Below are 14,425 nucleotides of genomic sequence, written 5' to 3'. Positions count from 1 at the left end.
TCAGCAGCAGCGCTCTGTAACATATCCTTTGCATCTGAAATTCATCACTTCCTCAGCAATCTCATAAAAATGGTAACTTTTAGAGGTGCCTGCAGCAATGCAGGCAGAACACAAGCCCTTCTTCCACAAGTTACTTCCCAGTGCTGTTATTAGCATTCAGTGATGGAGCTGGCTGGTAGGGAGCAAAGCTCTGACATCTTGTCATGTTGCGTCAGTCACTGCTGATACAAACTGGTGAATAACGTAGGATAAAGCCAGAACTTCTGCAGAGAATGGCAAAACACCAAAACGACAGCAAGGTCATTACTGAGTGATACTCATTTTATAGTGTGTTTTACTTAATAACACTGACAGCAGGTAGTTATTTTAAATGCAATAAAAGTAACTGTTTCTTGGTGTCAGCTGAAAATGAGACATTGTAGGACTCCGGGCTTATAAAAAGGAACCAAACAACCAAGTTTAAGACATCTTCAACGGAAGATGCAAAATGAAAAAAAATCATTTGATGGAGGAAGAAGAATGCAGAGATATCTCCAGTTCCACATGACACTAACAAGTACTGAGCACTACAGTAAGTGTGGAAAGGAGATTAGAAAATGTTATCTATACATCTGCCAGTTGCCCACCTTTCCCCAGGCTCTACTAGCTTTTCTTTATATGGAAATATTCTTTTTCCTTCAGTGCTGATTCCATTAGTGTTATTAACAGTAGTGTTGATCTGTAATCATTGCACTCATTCACCCAACTGCAAAGCACCAACTTCCTGTACACACCAAGACTTCCCCACATAGCACCAAATCTGATAAGGAAATAAAAGAGATCCTTAAATTGCCTGTGCTTTAGGAAGAGTTCAAAGTAATCTGGGAGCCATGAATTGTGCAGGAAAAATTGAAGAACAGATTAATAACTCTAATTACAAAACGGACATTATCCTTAAATGTTTCAATTTGAATGGGTAATTAACTGAGATAATGGTTGCAAATACATATTCTGAAGTGTTCTTACCTTTCATGTTTAGGTAAGGCTAATATCCTTAAGGAAGAAATGTCCTCAAAACATGCTTACTATATTAACCCAGTCTTCCCCACACAATGCGAAGTTCTTCTTCTGGCTTAACTCTTCAAGCAATAGATTTTCTACAGCAAATTTTCTTGCTGGTTTTCTGCTGCATAAGCTTCAGCAAGATTAATCTGACTTCAAAGCAGGCAGTGCTCTCTCAGTACTCATTGGCATCGAGTTTTGTAGTGAAGAAATAAAGTTCTGCTGCATATCTTACTTGAACATTAGTCTTCCATCAGCCATTTGACAAAACACTGAAAACAAACTCTGGTTAAGAAATTAAAAAAAAAAAACAGTTAATGAACACAACTGCCATAGGTGGGCATGACCTGGTTTTTGGATTTTTTCCCAAATGCACATGTTAATAAAGACCAACAAAACTGACTAAGAGGATATTGCCCTTTTTATGTTAGTAGGATAGCTAGACTGGAAACTGCACATCTCATGTCAGGAGCCATGGGGAACAAACCCTGTCTTCAGACCTGCCCCTTATCAATGGGATATTTTCTTATTCAGAATTACAGCTTTGTTTAAGTCAATATGGCACGAAACATTCCAAAAATTTGACTATATCTTCAGACCTGAACTTGGTTACTCCTCCTCACAGCTATTGATGAGGGCACTAGGTACATCCTAGGTCACCTGAGATATGTACCAAGGACAAATCTATTCTTACCTGGAAACTTTCCCACCCACTCCACACTTCTGAGAAACAGAGTCATCAGCAGGCACAGAGAGGTTGCTGCCCACCTTGAGTTCACAGCTGGGGACTAATTGGCATAAACATACTCAGAAGATGTTGTCACTCCCTTTGGCAGTGAAAGCAAAGCAAGAGCATTCCTCCCCAGACACCCAGGCTGCTCCATATGCTCTTTATGGCAAGCTGAGTGGCTGCAAACCCCAGCTATACACCAGCCAGAGAGGAGCTGAGCAGGGAAAGAGTCATAACATGCTTTGGCTTCCAGCTGCTCCCCTACAGGCTGACATCTCTTAAGTAGGTGTACATTTTGTGAAATAACACCCTGAGGCACTCAGAGGAGCGGGAAGTTGTTTTCCAGAGCAGCCACCATCAGTCCCTGTATGCACCACAAAATTGCTGTAAGCCTCAAAGTTTCACACGACTGCCTCAGACTTGGTAGAAACCCTTTGGTTACATTAAACATGAAGATATTGAACATACCTGCTGAGAGACTGGAGGTGTGAGATTTGAGACACAGCAAGCTGGAAAGCAGAATGGAGGGACCTTTAAAATTTACGTTGTTTTTGTCTCTAAAACACATTTCTGGAAGCACAACAAGGAATAAATAGCTACTGCAATGGTGAAATGACAAGAAATTGTAAGAGAAAAGGCGTCACATAGGAAGGTGACAGGGAAAAAAGATACAGCAGGAAGGAAAATGAGGAAATATAGCAAGAACTCAGACTGGAAGCAACAGCCAGAAATTTTGATTCCAGATGAAATGTTCATGGTCAGGCTCAAGCAGAAATAGGTTTGAAATGTATTTAGGATGTGTTCACTCACAAAGATCAAAACCTCTTTGCCAGCTTTCTTTCCAACAGTTCCTAATGCCAGTACACAGAGCCTTACCTCTGCACAAGGCTTCTACAGCCACCCACATCTTAACCACTGGACTTTCTGAGACCTTTCCTTTGATGATTTAGAGGGTATGGCCATGAATTAAGGCTGCACCTTTTACCACTGGTCAGGAGTTAACTGGGTTGGTGGCTTTTGAGGGGCTTTTGTGGGGGTGTGTGTGTGTGTGTGTGGGTGGGTGTGTGTGTGTATGTGTGTGTGTTTGTGTGTGAAATGGGGAGGGATAATGAGGGAAAGTGCAGCCACAGGGTCTTGCTCTGAGCTGCCTTGTCTGAGCCAGTTTCTATTGCAGTTTCCAGACCAAGAACTCACTGTTTGTTCGTGGTCTGTGGAAACCTAACTTGTGAAAGTCTTTTTGGCTCTCCTCCTCATTTCCACTAGCTAAATTGCCATAAAAAGCAGTCGTGTTATGCAGGGATTTTCACCTTTGGCATTTCTGAGATGTCTAACCTTCTTGTTTTTCACATTTCTGCCCTGTGTCAGCAAGTGGTGGGGCTTCAGGAAACAATCTGTGTAGTCATGATTAGCAGAGAAAAAGTCCTGTGGAGCCGTGAACTGTGGAGGCCAAGTGGCCAAGTAGCAAGTGTGATCCACTGCTGGTTTGAAGAAGTCCAAGAGAAAGGGGAATTAAAAGAAAGTTCTGATTTCTTAGCTCTACTGGAATGTCTCAGTGGTACTGGCACAGAGAGATTCAAACCCTTCAGAGATCCCTGCTCTGGCCCCAGCCTCAGAATCTTCTTTACCTCCAAATTCACAACTGAGCCTCGCTGGTAGAGGCTCCTGATTCAAAGGTCCACTAAATCTCTCAGGAACAGGGGGCCCAAAAGCTATGACTGGACACCAGGGAAATCCAAACCTTGTAACCATTCTTCACAAATATCTTCATCATTTAGAATCTAAATAAACCTTTCCAGAGTTGTCAGTGGGTACAACTCTCACAATAAGAGGGAAACAATAGATCTACAAAGTGCAGACACAGGATGTTCTTAGAGGGAAATTGCAAGTTCAGCTGTAGTGGAGGTAAATGGGGTGACAGGACAAGAAGTCTGAAGGCAGGAAGGAAGTTTCCTCAAGGTAAAGAGGATTTTTACAGTAGATTTTGCTTTTTATTCAAAACTGATTTGTTTTGTGCATGCCTTATCCATAGAGCAAGGTGACATTCCACTCCCCTGTCAGACTTCTAAACATTCTCTTTTATTGCAGAGTGTCCCGTCATCCACCTTGAGATCAAGCCCAGGTGGATTGCATTGCTCTGGGCTGATACTGATGGTGCATGTGGTAAAATCTGAGCCTATGCACCAAATCCATGTGGTACACCCTATCTCTCTGTCTCACAGTGGGGTCCAGCCCAAGCAGTGCCAAACCGACACATTGCATTTCTCTAGTGCCCTGCTCGACATTGCTCCTGCTTTTCTCAAGAGATGCCAGTTTATTTCTTTCACTTAGATTTCATTTTTGAATCTTCTTATTGACACTCAAAAGAGGGGGTTGGGGGAATAAAATAAAATCAGCCAGGCCACAGTTACTTTGACTGAGCTAACTATAACTACTAGTGAGTAGAAAAAAACTTGGGAAACCATCACCACAAGAAATGCACTTAAACTAAAAATATTATAGTATGGTTTAATTGGGTCTTGATCTGGGTTACACAAAAATTTCTCTTTTACTGTTTTTTTTTCAATAAAAGGTCACTAGAAAGTCAGCTATTATGTATAAACTCTAAGTGATTTTGTGATTTCTTACAAAAACAGTCTCATGCCCTCCGTTTTACTCAGATGAAAAGAATTTAAACTGAAACCCACAGCTACCATACCTAATTATGAGGTCCAGCAGAACACTTCTCATAGAATGGCTTCATTTATGCTTCTGTAGATGACTTGACACAAAAGGAAGTGCTAAGAAGCTGTCCAAAAATTGATTTTGAGCAACTAAGGGGTGTGTGGACACTATATGAAGAGGATCAGGGCTAAGGAGACTATGTAGTTACTACAAATTGTGAAAATGGAGCAGATTAAATCAGGCACTTGTGCCAACCTGATTTACTTGTTCATGCACACTTGCACATCCATACTGCTCTTGTACTTCTCCAATAAAAACCAGGTATTATGTGCTATACTTCTTCTGAATGCCAGGAAAGAAGCACCTGGTTTTTGCTTCAGTTACTGAACTTTGCAAATCACAGTTATCCTTTTTTAAGAACATCATGGGGTTTTAAAAAGGATGGTTTTTGCAAATTCACACAGGCATAGTGGAGTCAATACATGATTTTCATTGAGACAATGCCAAGCTCTAACTACTTTGAATGGCCCTTTAAATAAATAGATGAATATTAAAAGCCACTTCCAGAAATAAACTGAAATAATTAAAATAATTTCTGACAATGCTTAAAGAAAACTCATTTCCAAGCAGTAAAAATTGATAGTCAAATCTTGCTATCCAGCCATGGCACGTGAGATTTTTGTTTTGATGTCTATTAGTTCTGTAATTGTTTTCCCTCCAAGAATTCATTTCTGCAGATTTGGTAGCTCTCTGGAGTTGTTATTAATTACTCTAAAATAATTTGTCCTGAAAAAATTGCTAGTGTTCTTAATAAGTGGCAGGTCTGAATGCTTACCTGCATGATTCATGAACATCAAACTAATCACAGCTCGTCACTAAAAATACTAAAAGTTCATTGCAGTAATTACAGCCTTTAATGCAGAACATTTCATATAACTGTCTTTATACAAAGGTCTCAGTTTCATACAGATGTCAGCAGTGGCAGAAAATGTTCCCTTTTTAGGAGAGTACTGATCATGATTTCAGGTGAACTACTCTGCAAGAGGCTATCTGCATGAGAAATGGAAGAAATGGCTTGGATGGGAACCCACATCACCTTATCCTGAGATGGGATTAGTTACACCTGCCCTCATACAGCCTATGCTTAAAGACATCAGTGATTAAGACTGCCTAGGGAAGTCATGGCAAGGCTTCATCATACTTATTATCATAAGGATTTTTCAAGTGTTTAAGCTGAGTCCTCAATGATCCTGCTGTGTGGTGTATTTCTATTTCTTTGTAAGATCCACTACTATTCTTTTCTTGAGGCTAAAGAAAACCTCTTTTTTTTTTTTCCAGACCTCCTTCAGTGGTGGTATTTTCTACATGTGAAATAACTTTTCAGAGGAAATGTGTCCACCTCATCCAGAAACCTGCACAGGAAAGCAAGTCCAGCCCACTTTTACAGGCACAGACAGAGTAGGAGGTGCTCCAAAAGCCCCCTGTGACCTCTGACTGCAACAGGCAGCCTCTGTGTGTGCATCTAGTGCATAACTCGGCATGTTGATGTAAAATCAGACATAAAGAGGCAAAAATGAAAGCCACATGTGACAATGAGAGATTAACCGAGGAAACAGGGATGATGAGAAAGTTGGGATCATGACATGAACATAAACACTGAGTATGAGGTTGAAGGGGTTTTGTACATGTCAATAAATCAGATGAGAAAAGCAGGGAAACTATCTACCTCAGCATTTGGTTATACTGTGACATCTGTGGAGTGCTGCAGCAAATGACAGCACACAAATATTCACATTTCAAAGAAGACTTCAAGAAGAAAAGAATGAAAAATCCAGACATGTTTAATAAAGAGCTGTTAAATAACTAAAAAGATGAAAATCATCATAGGAATCCAGCACATTTAGTTCACAAAGTTACTCAGTTACATCCTCTGGGATTATAAATACATTTAGGCCCTGCACACAAAGCAAATGATTGGAAGCTGAAGTTAAGATTCAGAGATAACCAAGATTCAAACTCAACTCACAAGTGTAAAACTGTTCAGAGTGTTTCCCTGGACTTATGGATCTGTCAGTTGCCTTTTGAATAGTAGACTCTGTACATTAAATGTCAAGGACTCACACTTAGATCAGGATTTGATTAAGTTAATGTTGCAATCTCAAAACTTGCTGAGTTTCAAAATTCTTAATTCACAGGGTTATTCTCAGTCTTCAATTTTAATATAAAGCAGTTTTCTTTGTTCAGAACAGAAAAGGAATGGAAGAATATGAAGTTATATGACTTTATGTAGTAAAGCCCACAAGGAGAGACAGCTCAGCAGAGACTTTCACTTGCATTGTCCATCTCTGCCCATGGCATGGCCAGACAGAAATGTTCCTGAGACAGAAATGTGCTGCTGAGCTTCCCACAGCAAGCTCCTCACAAAAATTCAGCTCCTCCAAAATGATGTGTCAGCTTACACAAGATAGGATAAAGGAGACGTGCTTGGTACTGGAGATTTTCTGCTGGAAGTAGCTGAAACACTTTTCTTTTCCTGGTCTGGCAGAGTCCCTCTATTGATTTACCTTATCTTACTCAAGTCTTGTTGATTTCTCTGAATCTGATTTCACAGATATTTAATTAAGCTTCTTTAAAACACTAGCACTACTGTTGAAAATTCACATATGAGATAGTACATTAAAAGGTATCAGATAAGGGGAAATCCCAGAGGTGTATGAAATGGCTTTTAGTGTCTAAATGTGCTGGCTAACAATTAGCAACACACTGTGGGAACAGAAAACTGTAACCAGAGATGTTTCTGACCACAGTTTTACGGGCCCCTGTAGAAGCACAGAAAAGATTGTAAACTTTAATCCCATTTCTAAATTGTATTGAAAAAAAAACTGTTAATCTGGGCTAAAAAAGAAAATTGCTTGCGTCTGGAAGTAATAAGAAGGCTAGAAAAAAAGGAGTGTGATTGTGGCTCCCTGGTGAAGCAAAGTTGGATATAGATTTAGACTGCAGAAACAGACATGAAATCAGATGTTACAAATATTGCAAAGAAATGCATAAATGAAATATAACCAGTGAGAACCTGTTAGTAGATCAGATTCTTGTTTACAAGCAGGTGAACTTTAAAGGGAAGATGTATAACAAGTAGTGTTCCCCTAGATAGAGAGAGGTACCATGCAATTGCAGTAAGAAGAGAGAAAAAGATTGGGAGAGGGAAGTTAAGTGCAGTGGTGCAAGGAGCAGCAATTAAAAATTGGTGCAACACAATGCCAGGGCATTTAAATGAAACAGAATATTGTGGGGAGTGAGGGAGAGGAATCCTGGGAACTTTCCAAAAGCAGTTCAAAGCTGCAGTAAAATGGCATGTGTGAATGACATTTTGAACAGGGTTATCAAGATGTTGAAGGAATCCCACAATAATATTTTGTCAAGCTACAAAAAAAGTTACAGGATTGTGTAACTACCCAGTTTCCAGAGATGAACAGATGGCACTAGTAACAGAAAAGGAAAAGGCAACAGCTGAAATGAAAGCACAGAAAGATGCAAACTCTAGCAAACAGTAGAGACTTGCACAGACCTGAGAAACAAGCTTGTACACAAACAAGAACACTAAAGAGAAAGGGGCATGCAAGCGATACAGAAAATAAACCAGCACACAGTCAATAACAAATGTACAAGATACAGAAAAAATAAAATTAGAAAAGCAGTGATGTCATGTAGAAAACTTAATGGAAAAACCTTATGCACAGAATCATCACGTCAGGGGTTTCAGGAACAAATTCAACTGCTGATAACTTTGAGATTTCTCACAGATGACAATAATGAAAGACAGTAAGTAAAAAGTAAATGTTAGTCATACTCCTCAAAAAAAAAAAACCCCAATAAACAAAAAAAGACAGCAGTGAATGAGCAAGAAAACAGAAACCAACGAGAAAATCAACACTTTTTTTCCCCATGCTAAAGTGTGTCCTAAATAGTGCAAATAAAACCTATAATAAGATGAGTCTGGGGACTTTACTATAAACAACACTTAGACTGATGAAAAGGGGAAAAGACTGAAATTTCACACAGGGAGGAAAAGCCACAGCTTCTGAATAAAAAAAAAAAGTATATGATAACTAAACCTGAGACATACACTAAAACTAAGACATAGGAAAAAAATATAAAATTGAATAAAACCAGGTCATTTACAAGTCAGATAGAGTATATAAGTGACACATTGTCTATCACTGACTCCAAAGAGGTAAAAATGCTACTACATTATCAGAGCAATAATCTAGGGTATAAAACCTCCTAATATTTTCTCAGAAACCTCCAAGTACATCTGCCACCTGATACAACAAATGGAGCAAGCTTCTACAGGATACTGTCTCAGCACACTGCAGCTTGAGTGTTGATGGGAGCTGGAAGCCAGCTACCACATCCTGAAAAATAAAGCATGAATGAAGAGGCAATCAGCATACAGCATGAGATCAGCCAGGCAGAGCAGAAATACCACTCCAGGAAAAGGCAGTGAGCTGCTGGATTGCGCATCAGCTTCATTATCAAGAGATGGTCAAGAAATACTTGGAAAGAACATCTTGAAATAAATGCCTTCTTGACAAGAGCCACCCAGAACTTTTAAGAGTAGGTAAAAACTAGTAGCAAAGGATATTAGAGGGTAATAGCCAATGAGTAGAGGGGAGTTTTTGGGTTTGCTTTTTTTTTCCTGTTTCCACTTAGTTGATTATGGGGTTGTGGGAGTTTTGGGGTGTATTTTTTTCATTCTGTTTCATTTTTAATGAAAAATATCACAATCTTCACTAAAATGACTGAGAGGTGGATAGCTAATTGCTGAGACAATGGCCTTGCTATGTGGAAACACATCCACTGAACAAGAACTTTGACCTCACAATCAGAAAACATCACCATCTCAACTAATGGAGAATTTTAAGGCAGGCACTAGAAAGACACAGCAAAATAAAGCAGCGGTTTCTAAGTGGGCATATTTATTATTCTGCCAGATTGGCCCTGCCAGAGAGGAATTCCTCTCTGTGCCCACAAAGACAAGAAACACAGAGAAAAGCTGAGCCAGGTTGAAAGCATCACTTAAAAGATGACTGGATCATCAAAAACAAAAGAGTTGTCAAAAGTCTGAGCCACTGTCAGCAGGAAAGCTATTTCTGAAAAGTCAGAATTGCCAAATTCGTCCCATGACACTCAGTTAAGTGGTCATGGTACTTGCAGAAGTCAAGTTAAGAGCCAAAGAGATAATGACAGCTTGTAGCACTAGCAGCAGGGTTTAGATTTTAGAGTTACTAGTTCCAGAGAATTTTTCACAGGTTAAAAAAGAAGAAAAAAAGATTGAAAACAAAGAAAAAAATAAAAAAGGAAAAAAATTAAATGGAAAAAAGAAAGCAGAGAAAAGAAAACAAAAAGAAAAAAGAAAAACAGAAGTATTTTATGAGCAAGAAGCTGGGTGGGGCTGAGTTGGTGGCCAGGATTAAACCATGACACAAACATAAACAAGCTAATCTATCCTAACAGATGTCCTGATTTTTAAATTTATATCTCAAACAAATATGACAGAGGGAAAAGTGATGCAGTCTCCCTGAACAGGGCACTATGATCTTACATAAAGAAACTGAAAACAACTTTCAGGACTTTTTACTTGGTCAGAACAACACATGTGAAAGAAGAAGCAGGACTAGGACGCCGCACTCTTGTGTCTCACTCCTATCTCACACAAAATGTGAGGGAGCCAAAAGAGTCTCTGTGACAATTTATCTGCTTGAAATGCTTTTAGCCACAGGGAATGGAGGTAATTTTGCCCAAAATTTACTCAGCTCATTAGGAAGCATTTCCTACCATAGAAGTGAATATGTGAAGGTGCATGAGAAGGAAATTGGTTCCTGATTTCAGTCAGCTCTCCATCCCCCTCTTCACTGCTCACATGCCTGTACCTCATAGCACTGTCTAAAAGTTATTGTAACCTCCATGGCATGCATCAAGAGCATAAGATGGTTTAATGAGAAAATAACCCTTGCCTTTTTTTTCTTTTTTCTTTTAAAGCAAGCTTTCTACTATATAGTTCGTACTTGCCACGAAATACCATCATAAAACCTTAAAACAGCCCTTGGTAATGTTAATACTGCGAGACCATGTTTCAGTTAGTTTAACACATAACACATTAAAATAAGCACAACCTGGTTTGGGTTTTTTTCCTCCCTTTCAGCCTGACCCAAAATATGCTAACCTGATAGAAGGAGGCCAGGAGTGTTGCAAAGGCTCAGGCTCAATACATTGCCTCTACAGCCACAGCTGCACCACCACAGGAGAGCACATGAAGAAGTAGCGATGCTTTCTGGAGATATTCAAGGCACAGATACTTTTGGGAAAACAGGGCTGGCAAACTAGTGTCTGATAAAGTCTGGGAAGCCACAAGGGAACTACTCTATGTGTACAGCTCAACAGGACATAGGACTCTATGACATTTTCCAGTTCTTCCTCACAGTTGGTCTTCACAAAACCCAAGACTTACTTTCTCTCCCCATGAACTGCTCAGCAAGGTTAAAAGGGATTCAACATCCAGTAAGTGAAATAATTCATCATTATGCTGTCAGCAGTAGAATCCAAAAGAGATGTTATTAAAAAAGAGAGCAAGAGTAAAAAAGCCAGTTCTTGAGTCTGTTGGATGTCAGCATACTGCTTCAGAGTCCAAGGCAGCATTACAAGCATCCAACTCTGAACACTTCTAATAAGTTAATTAAAGAAATATTGCATTCCTATTCATAAAATCTTCCTTCTTCCAGAACGGACATTGATTGATGTTCTTAATAAATAAAAGATCATCAACTTTTATTCTATGATAAATCTTTCAAATTGCCAAGTGTTTGCACTTTCCTGCTCTACCCACTGCAACTCCTGCAGCTGCTATGAGCTATTAGCAATATGTCAAGAATGAAAATATGGAACTGTTCTTGTTCCTTCCCAAATGCCAGAACTGACAACCATGAAACAGAAAGTGACATTTTCAACAGTTTTTACCTGATCCCATCATCCTTGATGAAAATATGTGTCCAAATAATAATGCACAGCACTCTACTCCTACTTGAGTTAACCTAATTCTTTCTTTGACTGAAGTAGGAAGAGACCTTTCATATGCCAGTCCACAGTCCCTAACCATATTAAATGTCTCTATTTCTCATTTCTCATCTGTAACTTCACTTGGGGTAGGGGTAGGTGGTGGATGGAGCAATGGATATGACAAAAAACCCAAAACCAGCTCTAACAAACAGGCCGTGAAAAACCCAATCACATAACCCAAAGAAATCCTGAACCATACATCATAGTTGTTAATATCTGGCCATGATAAGCAGTCCACAATTGTTTACAGGACCAAATTAAAGAGCAGAATATGTAAGTTTGTTGTTTCTACATAGCCACATGCCTACAGTTGGGGCAGGTCATGATTCTTTCATGCAAAAACCTTGTGAAGCAGTAGTCTAAAGCAGAGAGGTTTGCATAGAACTATTTTGCAAAAACATTTCATTTTTCAAAATATTCTTTAGCTTTGCGCCCAGAGATACAAAGCTAAAGCGAACAGATTTACAGTCCTTCAGGAGGACCCAGTTAGACTAAGACAAAAATAAAAAAGCAGCAATGAGTTTAAATGTGATAAGGCAAAGCACTGATTTTCAGTCCACTACGTTGCTCCTTTCAAAGGCATCCACATCAATCCCTGCATTGGCTACACAGGGAGATAAAGCTCCTGTGCTTTCCTTGCCTGAAAATAGTTGATGCAAAAATTCTCTTTTCAGAGTTCTTTATCTCCAGTATAACCACCTTACCATAGTACCAGTAAGAAGTCCAATTCAAAGTAGATTGCCTGCAATAGTTCATAGATTCATTTACTTTCCTATTTAAAAAATAAGCTTTAAAAGCTTGCTTGACTTTCATATTCCTGTCCCTGCAGTAAAGTTTCTGAGGATCTGGTCAATACCTTGCTGCAACAACAGAATCACAGTAGTAGCAATAAATATATATTATAGTGTTAGACAAATAATGAGTAATCTGCTTTAAACTATTGTTTAAGGATAATTCTGACCATGCTGACACTCCCTATCAACAACGCCTTTAAGTAAAGCTGAGAAAGACACAAATACTGATGTGGGGGAAGGTGGTGAACAGAGAAATCTCCTTTCCCACTAATGAAACAACTGAAACAAGTAAACAAAGACACCCCCAGTAAGTGAACTCTGACAGCTTTTTTCACCTATCATCTCAGTAACACAGAAACGTGGAGGCAGGTAGGTGGTGAGGTCTGAGATGGATACAGGCAGTAAAGATCTCTTTCACCCATCAGTGATATCTCATCCAAACCAAAGGGAAGGAAAAGACAAGAGGGTTCACACCCTAAATGGAGAGAAATGGAAACACTCCTGAGCAATTGAAAAGGAGACAGTGGTACTCAGACTAATGGTATTGGTTATATTCTGCTTAACCTGTTCTCCTGGGTCACAGAATATCCTGAGCTGGAAGTGACCCTCAAATCCAACTCTTCAAGGGTTGATACAAACCTACAACCTTGGTGTTAATAGCACCACGCTCTAACCCACTGAGCTAATCTCAGCAGTCAAATGGTGTTTGTCCCCAAATTTAGGGCCATTCCACTTCAAAGATCCCACTGTTTGAACGGGGCCCTTGGACAGTCAAAAGGGAAAGCTTGTCCTCTAAATATTCCTACACAGTACAAAGGCATGGCACATTCAATTTTCCCTTGGTGAGATAATTAGTTTGCCAAAAGGGAACCCCGGGCTACAGATCTGACTGCTCTGATTTCCTACACTGTGTGACAGAAAGGTAGTAGTAGAAGTCAGCCTTCTGCTGACCTCTGCAAAACAGGACAAGAGAAAGAGGCTGGAGGCCTCAATTCTTGTTTTGATACAAACAAAAGCATTTTTTATTATCCAGCCTACAATAAAAATGAAATTTAAAAAATCAAATAATAATTCCCACAAAGGTCACAGCAGCATCCAACACACTTGGAAACAGAAGGCAAATGTGATGTTCACCTTGAGGTTCCTGGGTGGTGGGGCAGAGTGCACTGTCAGCATGCATGACACCGAACTGGGAAGAGCAACTGCTACACCAGAGGCTGTGCTGCCATCCAGAGGGACCTCCACAGGCTGAAAAAATGGGCTGACAGGCACTTCATGAAAAACACAGTACTACACAAACAGCTACAGAAAAAAAATCAGTACCAAGGTTATGCTGTGGAGGGGAAAATATTTTGTTGTCATATGATCAAAAACAAGGAAACAATAAAAGTCTTGGTAACTTGCTCTTCTAACTCCTTTTTGTGCTCAGCCCAAGTTGCTGAAGATACTGAAATCTGCAGAGGCCAACTGCACAGGCACAGAAACACCCAAGCATTCTGCAAGGTGTTAAAGTGCTAGTAAAGATTTTCTGTGGAATCTTGCAATATCTTCCAAAAAGACATTTTGTGCTCTAACAAAAGTTTGCACCAGGTCAGCAATTAGGTTTATTTTTCAATGGGCTTAAAATCTCTGTTGCCATGTGCCACGGTAGCACATAAATCTTTCCATCTCCTTGTCCACCAAAGACTTATCAATACTAGACCTTCAGTTATTGCTGCTCATTCTGAAGCTGCTAAGGAGCAGAGAGAAAAAAACTAAGTAAATCCTGGGTTTATTGTTTCTAGGAAAGAAGATGTCGGAAACTAAAAGATGAGAATGAATAAAAGGTAGCTCAAAAAATTGCAGCTTGCAACTTACAATGGGTGTTCAGCAAAATTTCAGCCAAAACCTCATTTTTTATGCCATCAGTGAGAAGAGTGTCCTGGGAGTGGAATTTCCACCTCTTCTTGTGGTGCAGGCATGTTCTTGGAGCAGTCGCACTTGTTTCATAGAGAGGGTCAGAGAAAGAGAGGAAAAAATCTTGGCTGAAAGGCATTCAGCCTTTCAGCATTTAGCCTACATAGCTGATTCCAGAAGAGCTACA

Source organism: Camarhynchus parvulus, chromosome 3 (genome assembly GCF_901933205.1).
Source record: "Camarhynchus parvulus chromosome 3, STF_HiC, whole genome shotgun sequence".
Classification (NCBI taxonomy): Eukaryota; Metazoa; Chordata; class Aves; order Passeriformes; family Thraupidae; genus Camarhynchus; species Camarhynchus parvulus.
This window is presented reverse-complemented; position numbering follows the sequence as displayed.